The sequence below is a fragment of the Crocodylus siamensis genome, chromosome 2 (genome assembly GCF_052110815.1).
Source record: "Crocodylus siamensis isolate JL-2025a chromosome 2, ASM5211081v1, whole genome shotgun sequence".
NCBI classification, from domain to species: domain Eukaryota; kingdom Metazoa; phylum Chordata; order Crocodylia; family Crocodylidae; genus Crocodylus; species Crocodylus siamensis.
The window spans coordinates 203986394-204006816 of NC_143396.1; the positions used below are offsets into that span (position 1 = coordinate 203986394).

At 44.9% G+C, this 20423-nt stretch overlaps 1 long non-coding RNA gene across 1 annotated transcript in view; it reads left to right on the forward strand.

Annotated features, from left to right (window-relative positions):
* LOC149871607 (uncharacterized) overlaps positions 1-14279 on the forward strand; it is a 41624-nt gene extending 27345 nt beyond the window's left edge. Inside the window, exons 2-3 of the long non-coding RNA XR_016440276.1 lie at positions 6575-6608; positions 14212-14279. This is a non-coding gene — a long non-coding RNA (uncharacterized LOC149871607). The remainder of the gene's footprint in view (positions 1-6574; positions 6609-14211) is intronic.
* Positions 14280-20423: the final 6144 nt, after the last annotated feature.

Consider the following 20423-nt stretch of genomic DNA (forward strand, 5'->3'; position numbering starts at 1 on the left):
GCAGGCCCCTTACTGAAGCACCCTCGTGCTCCAGCCAGCTGGGTTAGCGTCTACATGTGCACACTGGGTGTGGAAAAAAGCCACAGCGGAATAGTACTTGTATTTACAAGTAGTAACTTGTTACAAGAGTTTATTTGTTTCCTACAGCCTAATAGACACCAAGGCATTTACTGCAGAGCTAATTAGGCAACTCCATAGTAAACATCTTGTGTACACCTCCCCAGTATCACTCTACTCAGTAGCTGTTAGGCTGTATTAGAATACTGGGTCGCATTTTTGATCCAGAGGCAGGCGACATAGATGATAAATGGGTTGAAATACAAGTCATATGAGGAACAGCTGAAGGAACTAGAATTATTTAGTTCATCGAAAAGGAGGGTAAGAAGTAGCATGGTAGCAGTTTTCAAATATTTGGAAAGCTGCCATAGAGAAGGAGAAGGCAGGACATGAGGCAGTAGAACAAACTGACTAGGAAAGTAGTCGAATCTTGTTTTACTCAAGGTTCTCATAGTTTCATAGTTGGTAGGGTCAGAAGGGACCTGAGCAGATCATCAAGTCCAACCCCCTCCCATGGCAGGAAAGAGTACTGGGGTCAAACGACCCTAGCAAGGTGTATATCTAGCCTCCTTTTAAAGACCCCCAAGGTAGGAGCCAGCACCACTTCGCTTGGAAGTTGGTTCCAGACCCTAGCCGCCCTGACAGTGAAGTAGCACCTCCTGATATCTAGCCTAAATCTACCCTCTGCCAGCTTGTGACCGTTATTTCTTGTCACTCCTGGTAGTGCTTGGGGGAACAGGGACTTCCCCAGTGCCTGCTGGTCCCCCCTGACTAGTTTGTAACAGGCCACTAGATCCCTGCTCAGCCTTCTCTTGTGGAGGCTGAACAGGTTCAGGTCCCAGAGCCTCTCCTCATAGGGCCTGCCCTGCTGCTCCCTGATCATGGGAGTGGCCCTCCTCTGTTGTCCACATCCCTCTTGAAGTGTGGCGCCCAGAACTGGACGCAGTACTCCAGCTGCAGCCTGACCAGTGCCGCATAGAGGGGGAGGATCACCTCCTTGGACCTGCTTGAGATGCATCTGTGGATGCATGACAAGGTACAGTTGGCCTTCTTGACCACATCCCCACACTGTCGGTGCATGTTCATCTTGGCATCAGTGATGACTCCAAGATCCTTTTCTGCCTCTGTACTGATGAGAAGGGAGTTCCCCAGCCTGTAGGTACGGTGCCGGTTGTTCCTCCCCAGGTGCATCACCTTGCACTTGTCTGTGTTGAATCCCATCCAGTTCTCATCTGCCCACCCTTGTAACCTGTCTAGGTCTGATTGCAGCCTATTCCTCCCTTCTAGCATGCCCACTTCTCCCCAAATCTTAGTGTCAAGAGGATGCATCTTGCCTATTCTGAAATGCTTTAGGAATAACAGATCCTGCTACTGGATTAGATCAGGGTGGCCAACCTGCAGCACAGAGGCCACAAGTGTCATGGGCAGCTTCTATGTTGGGAGAACAGCAGGAAGCACAGCAGCTGACTGATCAGGGAACAGAAAGCAAACTAGCAGACTGGGCAGGGAGCACTGGAAAGGAAGCAGAGCAGCAGATCAGGCATGGAGCACAGGACTGGGAGCAGAAAGCAGAGTGCAGACTGGGCAGGACAAGGGAATCAGAGTGGCACTAGGGGCATGCCTAATTTGTGGCCCATCTGCCAAAAAGGTCGACTCCCCAGTAGACTAGATGGCTCTTGATCCTATTCCAACTCTGTTATCACAGTGTTTTAAAACAGTATTGAGTCAAGCCTTATAGCTGCTTTTGATAAAGGATTATGAAAAAGGACAAATGTCTCAGAGGAACTGCCCAAGTTTATATAACAACTCTATTCACAGAACTAGGGGCGGAAAAAAAAACCAGAATGCCAAAGAAAAGAATGCAACAAAGGATCTAAACACATTTTTAAATGAAAGGAAAGATGTTATTAATGCCAGTGATAAAGTGCTTAAGGAAATTAAATTGTACAAAAAGTCCCCCATACTGATAGTATTTTTCTACTTGAATTGGCTTAATGAACCATTTTGTTTTATTAAGTGAATAGTTGTATGTGTCAAAACAAACAAAGGCATTATGCAGTGGCTTAGCAGTTCTAGTAATCAAGAAAAGCTCTTTCTTGCAGCCTTTGCAGTGTGCAACTTCAAAACATTTTCCAATAATTTGAAAATGTTCCTAGGCAGAATTAGTTTGCCACTGCTCAGAGCTCTGTGCTACCACTTGGGACTTTCTTCTCCTCCCATGTTATTACTACAAATAGAACATCTCCCAAAGTAAGAAATCCGACATGAAAAGATACTTCATTACCCTGCTTGGTGATGAATGCAAAATTTCCCTTGGGTTGGTGGGAAACAGGAAGATTTTTATCTGTATATCAGGACAGAAGTCTAATTTTGTAGAACCTGTTCAAAGAGGTTTTCCTTCCACCCGCTCCTCTTCGAAGTTTTTCATCTCTAACATTTCTGGGTAGAGCATCACTGCTTTTAACAATGGTTCAGTTTTAAAGATGTCATGGGAGCCACAAGCAATTTCTTAACCTATGAAAATTTCCATCCAAATATCTTTAGATATTGATCTCTATTGGGATATAAATATTTTTCATGACAAATGGCTTCATAAATTCCATGATGACCTTTCACTGGTGACTAATGAATCAATGCATGTATTGCTGTTCCCAGTGTTCATTCGCATGCTGACTAACCTGTTACAAGGAAAAAATAGCTTGTTTCCTCAAAAACAGTAAAAGATGGAGTTATATTTGGTTCAGTGAAGTTATTTTTATCAGTCCAAGCAGCTATACTGACAAGTGATGGATAGAAATGATATATAGAGGCAATACCCAGAAAAACAACAACAACTCACACAATCTTTTATGCTCTTCTAAAACACTAACTTGTGCCTATGGGTTCATATCATTCTATCTTTTGGAACAGCTCCAAAATCTGACATCTTTTTGAGTGGAAATACTCAAGAGAGTAGCAGCCCATTAAATAGGTATTAGAACCTTGGGCATATGCCCAACTGGACTTTTGTTCCTCCCACGTTCACCTTTCAATGATGGGTTTGACTTCCTGCACCTCAACTGAACTCAGTTTTGACCACTCTCAGTTTCCCATCAGGAGCTTCCCATACTTATGTGCATCATTGCATCATTTCCTCACTTCTTTTAGAAGGGCTTGATTTCAGCCGGAACACCTAAGAAGCATATTTAATTTTTTTAAAAATGTTTGTGACTTCTTCCTCTTCCTCACCAAGTGATCAGTGTTTGTTCATTTGCCCGTGAAGCACCACGTATATGACAAAGTAATTGTAGGCCACTACACTGTAGGCCAAATATTATATATAATTGTTTGTTCCCAACAAGCCACACCATTGTGTCTTACTGGCTGCTGTAAGTCAGAACAATTTACTGAATAGAAACTCTTTTTTTTCTTTCACCTGTGTGTTTTAATTGCCAGTCACCCATGTTCAGATCTGATGATAGTCCAAAATTGGCCTGATGACACTTTTTCCACTGGATTTTAAAATCTCCAGAGAATAACATGCTAGCTTTGATTTATTTTATGTTCATGTGAACTGCCATATTGAATCAGAATAGTGATTTGTCTAGACCGGGATCTTGCCACAGCTGCACCTAACCCACCAGTCACAGATGCTTCAGAATAAAATGGAAGAAACATCACAATGGGTGGTTCTGAGATAATTTCCCTGGGGGAAATTTCTTCTGACTGAGATTAAGCATAAATAAATTATCGTTGGTTACAAATTCACTCTTTTGATGAAAAAGTGTTTCAATGTCTTTGATATCCCTGACCTCAGGAAGAAATAGTGAATTCCAAAAGGATTGTGACTATGAATCACATCTTCATTAGATTATAAATTAGCAAAAATGTGCTTGTTTGTGCTTATCCATGGGTGCCTACATGGGTGAGAATCCAGTTTTCACATAGAAATATGAGTGCACCCTGAAATATTATGGATGCATAATATTAAGCACTCTGAGTAAAACACTCATCCATCACAAATAGAGAAGCACTGCATTGTATTTTTGGGTAGTATTTTTTAAATTAAAAATCATATGACTATCAGACTGAAAGGGACCTCTTGCAGCATAAAAATCATATGACTATCAGACTGAAAGGGACCTAGCTGCAGCATCACTCCAACACATTCTCTACCCCACATTTTAGTACACGACTCAATGAGACCTTTCCAGAACATCTATAATCTTTCATGGAAGTGTCTTTTTACATAATGTCCATACATTCTATTTTGAATTTTTATTGTAGAAAGCAAAAAAATTAAAAGTATTTACATTTTCCCCATTGTTTCTTGCATCAGGAAGGACGTTAAAAGAATTGATATTGTAAGTCCAACTTCAGCAGTCATAAAAAGGAAATGCTTAGCATTATGGTTCTTTAGCATCACACTGAACAGAAATATAAAAGTTTGCATTTAGAGCCAACACAGCAAGACAGAAAAAATGATCAAACTTCAAGTAAAACCTATTGATTAAATATTATCATAACAGAAATCAAAATTAAAAAAGAATCTACTAGCTGCCTGATACATAATAGACTGTTGTGTTTTGGTAATCCCAGGAACTTGAAGGCTATATATTTTCAAGAACAAGGAAAGCATCAAGTCTTCAGTGACTCACCTAGTTTTGTGAAAGCTTTTTCATATCAGTTAGAAATATAGAAGAAGTCAAAACATTTCATCAAGTGCTAAGTCAACTCCATGTAGATTCTTGCTCATAGAGTTCTGCATAAAGTACAGTGAATTGTTCATGCAACTGAAGTGAGCAATTTTCACTTACAGTGAAGGATGTGGTATGCACCAGGTGTCTAATTGTTAGTTAGGTTTAAGTAGTCAAAGAACCAAATAACATACTTGGAGCAGAGGTACTCCAGAGAAACAAGCTTCTTCAGCACCTAGGAAGGATGGGAGGCAGGAAAGGGGATTATACAGACCACTAGATCAGGATCAAGTGGGGGTGGTGGGGAGATGGAGTCTCACCTCTCCAAGTGGCAGCTATACTGCTGTGGCTGCTGCTCCTGGGGAACAGGCTTGCTGCCCACAGCTGCAGCAGCCCCACAGTGTGGGCTCCCCAGCAGCCTATGGTGCCCCTGCCCAGATGTGCTATGGGGCACAGGACTGCACCTGCCATGGGAAAAAAACTCCCCAGGGAGGACACCATTGAGCAGAAGAGGGGTGGCAGAAGCCGGATGTGGAGGAGGGGGCTTGCACACAGAAGCAGTGGGGTCGTGGGTTGGTGGATGGAGGTGGCTGCTGCCACGTACAAGCTCCCCACTACCACCTTTGGCCAGCACCTATGTGGCCTGCAGAGGGGAGCTGCTGCTCTCTCCTCCTCCCCCCCCCCAATCCCTGCTCCTGGTAGGCAGTGGCACAGGGTGGTGGGTGGCAGTACTCCATCCCCACATGCCCAAGTATACCCTATAGCCCCTTTCCAAGCACCCCCGAGGATACGTGTACCCCTGGTTGACAACCCCTGCTTTAAGAAGTCCCAATAGATTTGTGTGCTCTTTTTAATCATAGTCTTAGTACTGTTTTACTTTCCTAAGATTTATTCCTGGCAGGATGTGACCAGGTGTTTGCTGGATCCCAGAGATCCTTTTGTATTGTATATATTTGTTATTAGATATTTAAGTTAGCCATTTATATTTACCAGAGAATCCTTTAGCTATGTCAAGGGGTGTTTTCAAGGAATAAAGACTTTTCTTCCATTATAGAGCAGAAGAGATATGGTGGTAATGCCTATTCAATTCTGATAGTTTTTACAAGAGTGAATTCATCCACTTAGTAAAGACAGAATAAATCTTGTGCATCATTGTCTCAGCCTTCCATTCTGAAAGTGACTAGGAATCCTATCAAAAACTATGAAAACTATCAATAGGTGAAACTCCAAACATTGAAAATTCTAGTTTAAAAAAGAACCCACAGCAAAAGAGCTTCTTATCCAAAGGACAAGTTCTGTAACCTGTAGTCTTTGGCTGGAAATCTCACAAGAACAATTTGTCACAAAATTTGTCTCTTCCTACTCTAAGTGGGCTAGAAATACATAACAGCTTGTTTCCTGGTATCTTGGCATTTCTGGTCCCAGATGTATAAAAGTAAAGACTTCCAATTAGGGGCTGTTACTAAATCCAGGGGAGAAAAATGTTTTATATTTTTCTATCATCCTATTGTCTGTTCTCCTAATCCTTAAAGAGCAGATTTCATCAACAAAACAAGTTATATTACTGGAAATGTTCCACTAAGTACATGGTATTCAGACATGAATGCAAAATGTGCAAGCTAAATCACTTCTGTTGCTCAAAAAATGTTCAGCACTCTGATCCTGCTGGGCAATGAGCATTCCTTTGAAGATGACCACCTTAATTTTCATGGACTGTACAAAGATTTAAGGATATTAGGAACACAACAGAATCATTCACCAACTTAATGAAAAAACACTTCTTTCTCCTAATGCACTTAAAATTTTGCTAATCTGTAACAGGAGTTATCTTTGTCTTATAGCTGACAGAAAAACGTGTGAAAAGCAAGAACAAGGGTAAGTGAAATAAACAATAAGATGGATGTGAGACGTAGTTGATCTCTAACATGACATTAAATTGAATGGTTTGGGGATGCTTCGAATCAGCCACTAGTTATTTTTAATAATAGTACTACCATGTCACCTATTATTAGTTATTATTTATGACACTGCAGGTTCATGGCACTTAAGAGTTTCTCACTACAGGATACAATCCAAACTTGTTAGGTTATCACTTACTTGTAAAGCACCAACAGCATGTATGCCATTATCAAAAAAGTCAAAAATCTGAAAATTGTTGCACAGATTTGGTCTCAGGATTTCCTTTTAGAATATACATTGCAACAGGAATATATGATGAAGACCTATGCCCCACCAAAGTAACAAATAAGCAGCATATAGTGTCATGAAGCCTCTTGTTCATAGGTTACCAATGTGTCTGGGTCCTGATCCTAAGGATACAATCTTGTAAAGATATATGGGCCACATCCACATGAACATGGACATTTGGTTCCCTGGGGACAACTAGCAGTGACACACTATGTGCCACCACTACTTTTCCCCAGGGAACGCCTGTGCCACACACCTTCTGGCATGCGGCAGGTTAGTCCGGGTGGAATAGAACAGCACTGGGATGGTCCCAGCAGCCTTACCTGGGGTCCTTGAGTGCTCCTGGGGCTGCAGCAGCAGTGATCCTGCCACTCAGAGCCTGGCCAACAGATGGAGCATGGCTCCAGCTGCCCAGGCTCTGGTTTTGAATGGTGCATGCTGCCCCTGTGTGTACTGCTCCGCTTTTTGGTTTTTTTGCTGGGTTTTTTTGACTCCTGGATATCCAGGGGTCAACCTGCTCCCCCCACCCCACATGGAGAACAGCTGAATGACCAGTATGTGGCACCACAGATGTGTCTGCAGCACCACAGACCGCACAGCCACACTTATCTGGACGTGGCCAGGGAGTTCGCTTTGAGGATAATAGGACTAGTCATATGTGTTTGTAGGATTAGGAAATAAATTCTGCAATTAAGGAGCTAAGTCCAGCCATCTGGCTCATACTAGTCTTTGCCTGACTGCCATCTAGTGAGCTAATTGTGGCCAGTTATAGGGGCAATGGTTTTTTGTTGTTGTTTTTTTTAAATGGGAATCAGATCCTGAGAAACAGACAAACAAAAATCATGGCCATTTTTTCCTTGACTGTTACTAAATCAAGAGAGGAGGAATAGAGTCTGAGTCCTAAAATAAAACACCCTTCTACGATTGCTGTTATGAATTATTTCAAGTCAGAAGGGACAGAACATAACAATACCCTGGGTCCCCCACACATGCAAGACTTTGGGAACTTTCAGATACAGAGACAGAAATCAACCTGTACTCAAATAAGGCCAAAGATCTTGTTCATTCCTTAGGTCCACTACATTTCTTATGCTTATTTCAGATTTCTACATTTCTGGTGGTGAAGAGGGATTGATTTGAGTTTGCAATCTGGGCCATCTTAGCTTTGAACATACATTCACAGGTACCACTTGGGAAATATCTCATTAGAGTTCTTATTTTAAGCGAAACAGTTTGCTTCTCTCTAACTCAGAACTGGTTGGTTTCTACAAAAAATTATGAGCATACTGTCTTGGCCTTTGACTAACTGTCAAAAGGGTTGACATATCGTTTTGAAACCTGCCAATATTTCACAGCCTGTGGAACAGACAAGCTGCCAGATATCCTTTGGGAGAGAGGAAGAGGGGCATTACATTCATGGCTTTAGAATAACTAATATGGGGCCAGATCCTTCAATATGCATTTCAGCATTAAACAAGAAAACCTCACACAAAATAAGGGCTACAAGATTTGCCTCATTGACTTTGGTGGGAGTTTAAATGGAAAAGTATTGCAGGCTTTTGACCTACAAATTTAGTTACTGGAAATACTTGACAAGGTTTACCTGCCAAAATGCCATAAAAAGAGTGAACATTTGCATAAACATAAAATCCACAGAGAAAAGTAAATATCTAACCAATAATTCTCAAGGCACAAAACTCTTCCAACAGAGCAATAACCACTGCAAATGCATATATTTATTACAGTGGTTACACAGTTAAGCATAAAAGGCTTGAAGTGCTGCCTAACATCTATATGTACTCTACTGTTTTGTGAGTACCTTATCAATCAGAATTGGTCAATGATATGGATAATTCATTTTAATGGGTACATACATTTCATTATTAATTGTTTATTGAATGAATCAAATCCATTTATAGTGAACAACCAATATAGACAAATTTAAGAGAGATGAATAGTTATTATCTTCCATTAGAAAAGTAATAGGAATTATGGAACCAATCCTTATCTCTAGAAACTATAATAGCTGTGGATCTGCCCCCTTTCATAGATTTCATAGACATTAGGGCTGGAAGGGACCTCGGGAGATCATCAAGTCCAGTCTCCTGCCCAAAGGGCAGGAAGTCAGCTGGAGTCATAGGATCCCAGCAAGATAAGCATCCAGTTTGCTCTTGAAGGTATTCAATGTAGGTGCTTGAACCACCTCCGATGGCAGGCTATTCCAGACCTTGGGGGCTCAGACAGTAAAGAAATTCTTCCTTATGTCCAGCCTGAAATGGTCTCGCAGGAGTTTATGACTGTTCGACCCCATCATCTCTTGGGGCACTCTGGTGAACAAACGTTCTCCCAGGTACTGGTGGTCACCCCTGATAAACTTATAGGTGGCCATCAGATCACCCCTGAGCCTGCACTTTTCCAGGCTAAAGAGCCCCATGGCTCTCAGCCTATCATCGTAAGATCCGTTTTCCTGACCTCTGATCATGCGCCTGGCTCTTCTCTGGACTCTCTCAAGCTTCTCCACATCCTTTTTGAATTGTGGAGCCCAGAACTGGATGCAGTACTCCAGCTGCAGCCTCAACAAGGCTGAGTACAAGGGGAGAATGATGTCCCGGGATTTGCTTGAGAAGCATCTGTGGATGCAAGCCAATGTTTTGGTTGCTTTACTAGCCACAGCATCGCATTGAAGGCTCATGTTCATCTTGTGGTTAATGATGACCCCCAAGTCTCTTTCTTCTGTAGTGCTATAAGGATGCATTTTTCAGTGTTGAACACCATCAGGTTCTCATCCGCCCATTTTCTGAGCCTGTCCAGGTCAGCCTGGATCACCTGCCTGTCTTCTGGCATGGATGCTTTGCCCCAAAGTTTGGTGTCATCGGTGAACTTGGCCAGTCTGCTCCTGACTCCAATGTCTACATCATTAATGAAGATGTTGAACAATATGGGTCCAAGGACAGAGCCTTGGGGTATCCCACTGGTCACAGGACACCATGATGAGTGACTTCCATTAATTACTACCCTCTGGGTCCAACCACAGAGCCAGTTTCCCAGCCAGCCGATTGTGATGGACCCAGGGCCACAACTGGCCAGTTTCGCCAAGAGGTGATCATGGGATACCAAATCGAAAGCTTTTTTGAAGTCAAAATATATGACATCAATCTCTTCTCCCTTCTCCAGGTGATAGGTCACTTGGTCATAGAAGGAAATGAGATTGGTCAAGCAAATCCTACCCGCAACAAACCCGTGCTGGCTATCCCTTAGGATGTTGGCGTCAGCCAGTCCATTAAGGATGGCCTCTTTAATAAACTTTTCTAAGATCTTCCCTGGGATAGAAGTCAGGCTGATGGGCCTATTGTTAGCCAGATCCACTTTCCTCCCTTTCTTGAAGATAGGCACCACATTGGCCTTCTTCCAGTCTTTGGGCACTACACCAGGGCACCAGGAGTTTTCAAAGATCTGTGCCAGGGGCTGGGCTATGATGCTTACCATCTCCTTGAGTACCCTGGGGTGTAGATTGTCAGGGCTGGCTGACTTGAAGGTATCCAGCTTCTCAAGATGTTCCTTCACGAGGTCGGCATTTATGGAAGGCAGGGGAACTCCCTCACCCAGACCTCCCTGTCCCATAGTGGGCATGGGCATCCCATAGGACTGATGGAAGACTGACTCAAAGTACCCATTTAATAGGTTGGCTTTTTCCTGGGTGTCAGTTGTCAGTTGCCTCATCTGGTTCAGCAGGGGTCCAATGCTGGTTGTGTAGTGCATGTACAGTGAGCTCTTCTCACTGTGACTGCTCCCAAAGGGAGTGTAGTGACTCCCATTGGGGATGTAGCAGTGACCCGCAGTTGTTGCTGCAACCGTGATCACAATTGTATGACTGTAGCAAAAGCCAGTTTTTTCATACACTTCCCCTCCCAATGCCCACTGGCAACCTGGAGCAGTCGCCTCTATTGCCTCACCCTAGTTATCACTGCAACTGAAGAAAAAAATATCTTGTTGTTTTGCAGAAATGTTACCACTAACCAAAAAAAAAAATTATATTATATTTATGTATATAAATATATCATATAAATACACACATACACATCTATATGTGTGTGTGTGTGTGTGTGTGTGTGTGTGTGTGTGTGTGTGTGTGTGTGTGTATTTACAGGTATGCTTATGTTTAACCAACACCTTCAGTTTAGAGACTTTGTTCAGCTACCTTAGCTCTCGCCAAAAATTAATGATAAAGGTTTTTTTTTTTCCCTGACAAGTCTTTGACAATTGTTCATGACAAGAACAAGAAGCAGGAGCTGAATAAAGTGAAGACAACTGGATAGAAGCAAAAGAGTCTAAAGGACGGGAGGAGTTAGGGCTGTTCCTGGGGTTGTGCACTCAGAAAATGTGCATGTAGAAGCCTTTAGCTGTGAGAAAACATCACTTGCATGTGTGTAGACATAATGTAATCATGTAAAATTGTGAGGAAACAATAGGAAGTCTCTTATGAATAAAATCATGAATTCTCACAATCAATGGCATGGTAATGAAGAAGTGTTATTGCTATATTCCTAGTGGAGAAAGACAGACAGGGTAGTTAGGGCCAACACATTGAGACTTAAGCAACTAACATGTAGCACCTAAATACGTATCTTGACTTTCAATAGCTCTGATGACTTGCAGCTCCAACTCCTTTCCATGGAAGTTGAGGGCAATTAGCAGCACTGAAAAGTACGTTCACTTATTTTGCTGCCTTTATATGACTCGGGTATGAAGAGACCTAAGCTGGGACACGTCCTGTTCCTTACTCAGCAGCCAGACTGGCCAGAATATCTATACAATGGTAGAGCTACTTGTCCAGATCCCCAAAAGCTGAGGTATTTTGTGTGAAGCACTGTTCTACGTCATGCAGGTAGGAAGCTGGGTCATATAGTTAAAACAGGAGCACAAATCCCCACCTCCCTTACCTTGCCCACATTCCCTTTCTCACTTGCAGTATAGCCACATTTGCAGTATAAATCACCTACTGAATGGCCTGGATGAAACCCATTCATAGGACTTAGTCCCACCATACATCTTTACTAATTCAATGGAAGCCACTGTTATCATTGGTAGGAGGGGAGAGAAAAAGGCTATGCTTAATTGGCTTTATACTATCAGGAATTAGAAGGATTAGAAAGCTAAACTTTATGTGGGATCACATGGACATCCTGTGTGTTGGTGACTCTCTGGGTGATTCTGAGCCCAGAATTCCCAGTTTTTACTAAAAGCAGCAGACACGATTTCTTTTGTTGAGTTCTCAAAATTATTCCTACACATTGGGAAATGAGGCACCGAGTAAGAACTTCAGGATTTGGTGAAAGTCACACTTCCCGAAAGAGATCTGGCACTCATGAGACCCAGCCTGATGAGAGGCAAACCCTGGGGACATCTGCAATTTGGAAACTGGCAACCTGACAGCACATGTAGACACATATGTTGCTTTCATAGCAAGGACACAAGATTTGATGTTTAGCTTTTCAAAGCCTTTTTCACTTAATACAATTGTGGGAAATTGGGATAGCTTCATGTTTATTCCCCATATCTTGAATGAATTGTATCTAACCAAGAAAGCCAGGAAAACTTTTATTTCAGCTCTCCAGATTAGCAATGTGTTCACCACAAAGGAACTGCAGTGAAGAATTAGTATGTCATTTGAACTGAAAGAAAAAATTCCAATTTCAAACAAAAAGTATCTTGTTAAAGAAAAAAACCTTTCTAGTGCACATAGTAAAAAACAAGCATTAGAAGCTCTTCTGAGCACAAGTAAAGCAATTTGGAAGCCTAAGTACCTATATATTTTGGATTTTTATAATAGAAAAATCAGAGTTCACTCTGCTCCCTTCACTCACCAGGATGTCGGTCCATCTGTGGCTGCCCCTCCATCCCCTCCCTACTGTTTTGTGGCACCAAGCAGCTCTGATTTGCCAGTGCCCTGCCTATGCCCATGCCAGTGCCCCTCACACCCAACCCACAGCCTCCACCTCACCCAGCCCTGCTGGTGCTCCTCACTCCCAACCTGCAGCCTCCTGGCCCTGCCAGTACCCCTCACTCCTAACCCACAGTTCCCACCTCCCCTAGCCCTCCTGGTGCCCCTTACCACCAACCTACTGTCCCCTGGCACTGCCACTGCTCCTCATTCCTGACGCACAGCTCCCACCTCCCCCAGCCCTGCTATTACCCCTCACTCCTGACCTGCTACCCCCCATCCCAGGTCCCAGACCCCCAGGGTGTGGGGAAGGGTGGTGAGGGGGTATGAGCATAGGTGATGCATCAAAGGGACATGGGGGGGGCACATGCCTCCCTATATTTCTGCTCCCACACCACGACACAGGGCTTCAGCCTGGCTGGGCTGGCACCAGGCAGGAGCCACTTCTGCAGCCCAGTAGGGGGATCCAGCTTAGAAGGGAGTACTGCACCACCATGGCCACCAAGGTGAGGCACCCCCTGCCCACTCAGGAGAAGCAGGGGACCATGACTCTGTGCTGCTGCCACTGCCAATAACCCTATGTTAGCTGCACCACCATGGCCGCCAAAGTGAGATGCCACAGTGGCATGGAATTGTGACCTCTATCCCCTCCCCCACACTGCTGCTGGGTGGACAGGGGGTGCCTTACTTTGGTGGCTTTGGTCGTGTGGCGCTCCCAGCAGCTGCAGAAGCAACACTGAGCTTCCCCACCCCACTTCACCCTCCCACACCAGGTCCCACCTACTGGGCCATTGAGGCAGCTCCTGCCTCAAGCTGATCCAACCAGGTTGCAGCTCCATGCCCCGCTCTGGGCTCAGAAGTCTCGGGCAGCATGTCCCCTCCCCATGCATTACCTATGCCACCCCTTTCCTTTCTCCCAGGGAACTGCTCTCCACCATGCAGTCCAAACCCCACAGCGCAGGAAGTATGCCGCCTGCCCAGATCCAGGACGTCACTGCAAGGATTCTTGACCTCATCCAGCCCTCTGACTATTATCCCATGGTCCTCAACCATGTGGGCACAAATGATACAGTCTGGACTACCTGGCCGCATCATGAGTGACTACAGGGCTTTGGGGGCCAGGCTTGGGAAGTCAGGTGTGCAGGTGGTCTTCCTGTCAGTTCTTCCAGTCAGCAGTCACCATCAGCATCGAGACGCCTGCATCAGAGTAGTCAATCTGTGACTCCAGAGTTGGTGTCATCATGCGGGTTTTGGCTATTTCAACCATGATCCACACTTCCATGAAAGGGGCATCCTGGGACATGATGGTCTTTATCTCTCTTCAAAAGGTAAAAGTCTGTTCTCTTACAGGTTGGCTGATCTCCTACATAGGGCTTTAAACTAGGGGATGCAGAGGAAAGAGAACCTAGGATCAGTGAGCCATGTGCTGGATCAGCCCAGGTAAGTACTAAGGGGCCAAAGTGGCATCAGGACAGGAGGGTACCAAGGGCACCTACACTAATGCTAGGAGCATGGGGAAAAAGCAGGAGGAACTCGCATTCCTGCTTGCAAGCAATAACTTTGACCTGGTTGGGCAAACTGAAACCTGGTGGGACCCTACTCACAATTGGACAGTAAGCATTGAGGGCTATAGATTATACAGACATGATAGAGTGGGGAAAAATGTGGGGGTGTTGCTCACTATGTTAAGGAGAAGTACACATCTTCCACAATCAAGTTGGGATCAGTGAACAGGTAAGTTGAGGTACTGTGGGTTAGAAGGCTGGGGGGAAAGGGATTTTGTAGTGGGGGTTTACTACAGAATGCCACACTAGGAGGATGAGCTAGACATAGAATTCTCAAGGCAGCTCGGTCAAGGGACATGGTTGTCATGGGTGACTTAAATTACCCTGACATCTGCTGGGAAGAGCAGTCAGCCAGATCTAACTGCTCATGTAGGTTCTTAACCTGCATACAGGACATTTATCCAATGCAGGAAGTATACAGTCCCACTAGGGGAAATATCTTGCTGGACTTGGTGCTAGCTACAGGGATGACCTGGTGGGAGATCTGCAGGTACAAGGTAAGCTAGAGGATAGTGACCATCAATTGACTGAATTCACTATCCGGCATAGGGTGGGAAAAGTAACCAGCAGGGCAGAAGTGCTAGACTTCAGAAAGGCTAACTTCAGCATGCTCAGGAGATTAGTTAGAGGCATTGAAGATCAAGAGCATTGGCAAGATGGGAGTCCAGGAAGGGTGGTCATTCCTTAAAGGAGCACTCCTTTGGGGGCAGGAAGAGACAATCCCATTGTGAACAAAACAGGGCAGAGAGGCCAAGAAGCCCTCTTGCCTGAATAGGGAAATCCAGGAGAGCCTTGGGGCAAAGAAAGAGGCATACAGGCTGTGGAAGCAGGGAACAGCTATCAAGACATATGAGATGCTCCATTTACCAGAGCACCCCTTGGAATAACCAGGAACAATGGCCACAAACTGACAGAGACAGTTAGAAATCAGGAAGAACTTCTTTATGGTAAGGGTTGCCAGAACCTGGAATGGGCTTCCAAGGGAGGTGCTGCTCTCCCCCACCTTGGGGGTCTTTAAGAGGAGACTGGACAAGCCCCTGGCTGGGGTCACATGACCCCGGTGCTCTTTCCTGCCCAGGGCAGGGGGGCTGATTCAGTATTCTATTGTGGTCCCTTCCGAACCTAACAACTATGAAACTATGCTGCCTGTCTGCACTGTTGACCGTGCGCATGTGTGCACACATGCATATGCCCCCCCTGCCTCTGATCACCCTCCTCTTGCTCCCTGCAGCCTCAAGCAGCCCCTTGCAGGCTGGAACTCTGCTGGTCTGCAAAGGGAAACAAACCCACAGTTTCGCAGCTTCTCCTTTAAAAGGAGAAAAGTCACGATTCACATTTTTTCCACAGGAAATGGAAAACCTGGATCTCCAGTTATTACTGATCATGTCTCATTCTTTTTAATTTCTCAGTCTGAATTAAACAAGCAAGCCATATCAAGGTCATTCAAGTGCTCTTCAGGCCTCTATGGCAAGATCGTTCTGAAATATTTAAGTGCAGAGAAGTATTCAGGTAGAGTGCTTTTTATTTCGTGCATCAATGTGGTTTTGATGTTTTCTACATTAGATAAGGGCACACCCAACACCAGAAAGCAGCTGACAAGCAGCTTAATCCAAAGCCAGTTGCAGTCAGTAGAAAATTCCACTGACTTGATCTTTAAGTCAGTCAGTCTCAAATATTCAGGCCAGCGAAGGTTGACAAAAGTGGGTACAAGAAAAAGAGTTGAGAGGAAAAAATTTGAAGAGTTAGTTATGGTTTAAAAAAGAATATTCTATAGCTGTGGTCTCAAGAACTATTTATGTAGTCTATAGTGATTAAATCCAGGAGCGTAGCATACTGTAGCAGAGACCCTATCCAAACTAACCTTAGAACCCTATTTAATTAGGATTCCAGTATGATTGGGCAAAGAGAAGACCAACATTATGTTTTATTAATATCATCCTAAGGTCCCTATCTATATGAGAATTTTTCATAAATGTATTTGAAAATAAATGGGAGCAGAAGGTCTTCAGAGTCCTCTGCAAAGTGTTTCTTAAAATATTAAAAGGACTGCTAACCAACCTAAAGCATGAAAATGACAATGGGCATATGAGTCCCTTTCTGGAAGGAGTCATGTTACACCTCAGGTTCACATGCAAGCCAAGCTAACCCTAGTCTTCATCAAAATCCTGATGGTGTGGTGACGAACACTATTTAAATGTGGTGAAAGACAGTGCAGGAAGTTACAGCTTATAGTGACATGACCAAGGTCATTCAGCAGAACTGGGTCAGAACCCAGATTAGAATCCAAACTTTTGATCCTGTTGGGCTCTTATTCCAATGTCATATCCATTGGACCATGCTGTTGTTCTAGCATCTTAACTCATAAACATGCAATACTTGAGCCTACCCTTGAATCCATAGTACTACCTGAAGGCACCATGTTGTAACATATTAGTGCCCCAATTGTGTTACAGCAGTCTAGATTTGCTTTCATACACTTTACCAAGCAATGGAATTATACTAAGGGGAAAAACTGTTCTCTGTTTACACCAGCAAAAATATAGGCAACACCATTGCAGTAAACAGTTAATCCATATTTACATCCACAAATATTGGATTTGGCCCCTGGTCTTTAAGTTGTATTGTAACACAGACTACCTCCACTGCTTAATATGGAAGATAGTGCTGCATATTTTCTGTTCTCATTTCATCTAATGAATGTGCGAGATAGTGTAAAATTAAATATTGATCCTGTTCTATGGATTCTGATTTGGGCCTGGCAGAAGTCTCTGCTTCAGAATGTCCTGCCAAATGTGCTGTACATAAAGATACAGGTCATTTTGATCTAAACGTCACAAAAATCCACTTCTCCACTCCAGTACTGTCACTTGCTGATGCTCAAAGTTTATTTCCTTTATCACTAGCGAGAAAGGTTTTCAGTGATATTTAGTACAGCAGTTCTTCTGTAGTTGGTCTTATCACTGGTATCTCCTCCCTTTAACTAGATCATAGTAACACTTGCTCATGAAGGTCTACCACACTTACTGCATTATACTGATCTTTTTGGGAAAAAGAGATCCAGGAACCTTGTTACACATTGCTCTTTGAGCAGCTCAAATGTTGATCAATGTTAATACTAGCTCAAGTTTCAAGTAGTCACACCTTAAGGTTAAAACCTTCTGACTGCCCCACACCTGCACAGCTGTGAATTGCCACTACAGGGCTTTATGCAGTCTCACACACCCCTACTCTAGGTGGGGGGGTGGGGGTGAGACATAGGTTGGTGAGTGGGGCGGAGGGGGCACGAAGCTGGGAAGTGAAGAGTTAGTGGAATGGGGGTGGGCAGTGAAATGGGAGGTAGAAAGGAAAATAGGGGTGGGGGAATGGTGGTAAAGTGAAGGGAAACAGCTGCTGAAGGGTAAAATAAATAGAAGTGAAAAAAATTTGAAAAACAAAGAGTAAGCACATTGTGAGGGAGTGGGGCCTAGGAGCGACCGTGAACTCCCTAGCACCCCCTACCGTCACGTTAGGGTAAACTCAGCACCCTCAGAATCTTGCCCGCCACGACTTTGATGACAACTAAGTTGTATGGGAGGCTGCCTCTGTTCCCCTAGTTGACGGTACCGATGTTCCTGCCCCTACTCTGAAATGGGGTATCTCTATGTTAGAAATATTATTAAAAATGCATTATCAATAGCAGATTTAGAAAAACACAGCTGCTTAGCTCTCCTTGTCTCCTTGGTGGGAGAAGGGGGGTTTGGAAATTGAAGGAAAAAAAAACTACTAAGGGCTCTTTGTACTAAGGTATCACTCTCTCTTTGTTCTGCAAATTTACTATCTCTTTGTTACACTAAAATCACACTTTCTTTCCTGGCTCCCACATTTCTTAGACTAGATAAAAATAATTGCGATTTTGACCTTGAATTTAAACACTTCATAACCTCAAGTGCTTTCTGGGCAAGCGCAATAAGCTAATACATATTAAGCCTATCCGCCCCGCATACTTAAGTAGTTAATTATAATACACATGCGATGTATGATGTGACGTATTCACATACATGTTTGTATGAACCGGAAATGAGTTGTAAGAGTTCCTGCTTCTGTACACGTGCTCAGGAGAGAGGGGATAAAAGCCTGCTAAGAAGTGTTCCCCGCGGGCAGAGCAGAGCGTTTGATCTTTTGTCTCTCTCTCTGACCCTATTTGCAAATATATACCCTTTTGTACCACCAACAATGTGTGCCTGAAGGATCATTAATATTCATTGAGCCTCCAAAGAAACGAACCGTGATTTTTACATCATCTATGTGCCCCGCCTTAAGGGCTATGCATGCCTCCAAACGTCCCCTTCAGCACGCCCCAAGCCTCGCAGCTGTTCTGTGGGACGTTTGTACGGTCCCTCGCCCCTCTGGTGCCCTCTCTCTCTCGGGCACCCTGGGCTCCTCGCCCACCTGGCGCCCCCTTGGGCCAGGCTCCTATCTTCCAGCCCGCTCCCTGCACCCTGGGCCTGTCTCACCGGTATCCGACTATCGCTGGCGCCCCCTGGGCCGGGCTCGCTACCGCCACCCTAATACCGGTGCCCTTGGGCCAGGCTCGCTACCGCCACCCTAATACCGGCGCCCTTGCCAGCGTTCCTCACCTGCTCACCCTCTCTCTTGTTCTGCCCTCTCTGGGGCCAACACCATGCTCCACACGCTCTTTCTCTGCCCCGCTCTGGGGCCTTGCCCTCTCTAGGGCCGACACCGCATGCCTCGCGCTCCTTCTCTGCCCTGCTCTGGGGCCTTACCCTCTCTAGGGCCGACACCGCATGCCTCGCGCTCCTTCTCTGCCCTGCTCTGGGGCCTTGCCCTCTCTAGGGCCTTTACCATGCTCCGCATGCTAGGGGCACAGGTGATCGCCGCCGTGCCTGTCGCCTTGACTCTTCTCTGGGTCCAGTTGCCCCACTGGGCAAAACACCGCCCTTATGGGCTGGGGTCTGCAACCCCGCACACCACACCTCCCTGGCGCAATACGGTGCCTCTCCGGCACCGACAATAGTGCTCCACTGGCACTGTGCCCCTACTGGGCACCAGGAACCCCCAAGCTGCTGGGGAGCCCCCGTGAGGCCTCCTCACTCCCCTACAGTCTCACCCGGTCCTCCGGTGCAAGCTGTAACAGAAGCTCAAGCCACCCGGCTGTAACATAAACCACACAGAGTCTCCCTGCTCCGAACATAAACACAAGCCCCACCAAGGCTCTCAAGCCTACCTCCCTTTAGGGCATTCTTGTTCCCCGCCTCATCGCAGCCGGTTAGCGTGGTAAGGCTGTGACCACTAACTCAAGCCACTCAGCCCAGCCGCAGAGCTCCTGCTCCTGCAGCAGCCAGAAGGAAACTGAGGCAGGCTCCAGCCTAAGCTGTTTATAAAGGCCTGGCCCTGCCCCCTTCTGGCCATGTGACCCACCTGGTCACCCTGGTAACCGGCACCTGAGCTGCCTGGCAATCACACTTACAGTCACGGGGCACTTACGTGACTCCGTGACAAACATTAAAGAAGGTTTCATGTTTTAATACATTGGGATCTGGAATTAGGATGGCTGGAAGATGGGAGCAGTGAGAAAAGGGACTTCTAAGGGAGATACCACCTCTGCCTTGGATGTTATCTTCAGCTCATGGGGATGTGATCCAGCCCCCTACCTTGTTTTCCCCCCAACTTCTCATAAAGCCCACTCCTGGTCTCATTTATGCCTTGTGACCTGGCTAGCTGGCATGTGCTCTGCAGGCTGATAAACTGCATAAATTTAGTCTGCCTAAAGTGTACTTAAAATTAGTTTCAGGCATTAATGTCTGGACAATCCAGGGGTTGATTGCTCCAGAAACTGCCTAAAATTAATATGCAACAAGGCCCAAAGAGATGAATGCTGCAGATAGCCCTTTGGACAGTTATTGAAAAATAGCACCCAAAATGCTATGTCTTCCTTTTACAGTAATCAGATACATTTCAGAAAACATTTTGGCTAGGGACAGAAATTACACGTAAACT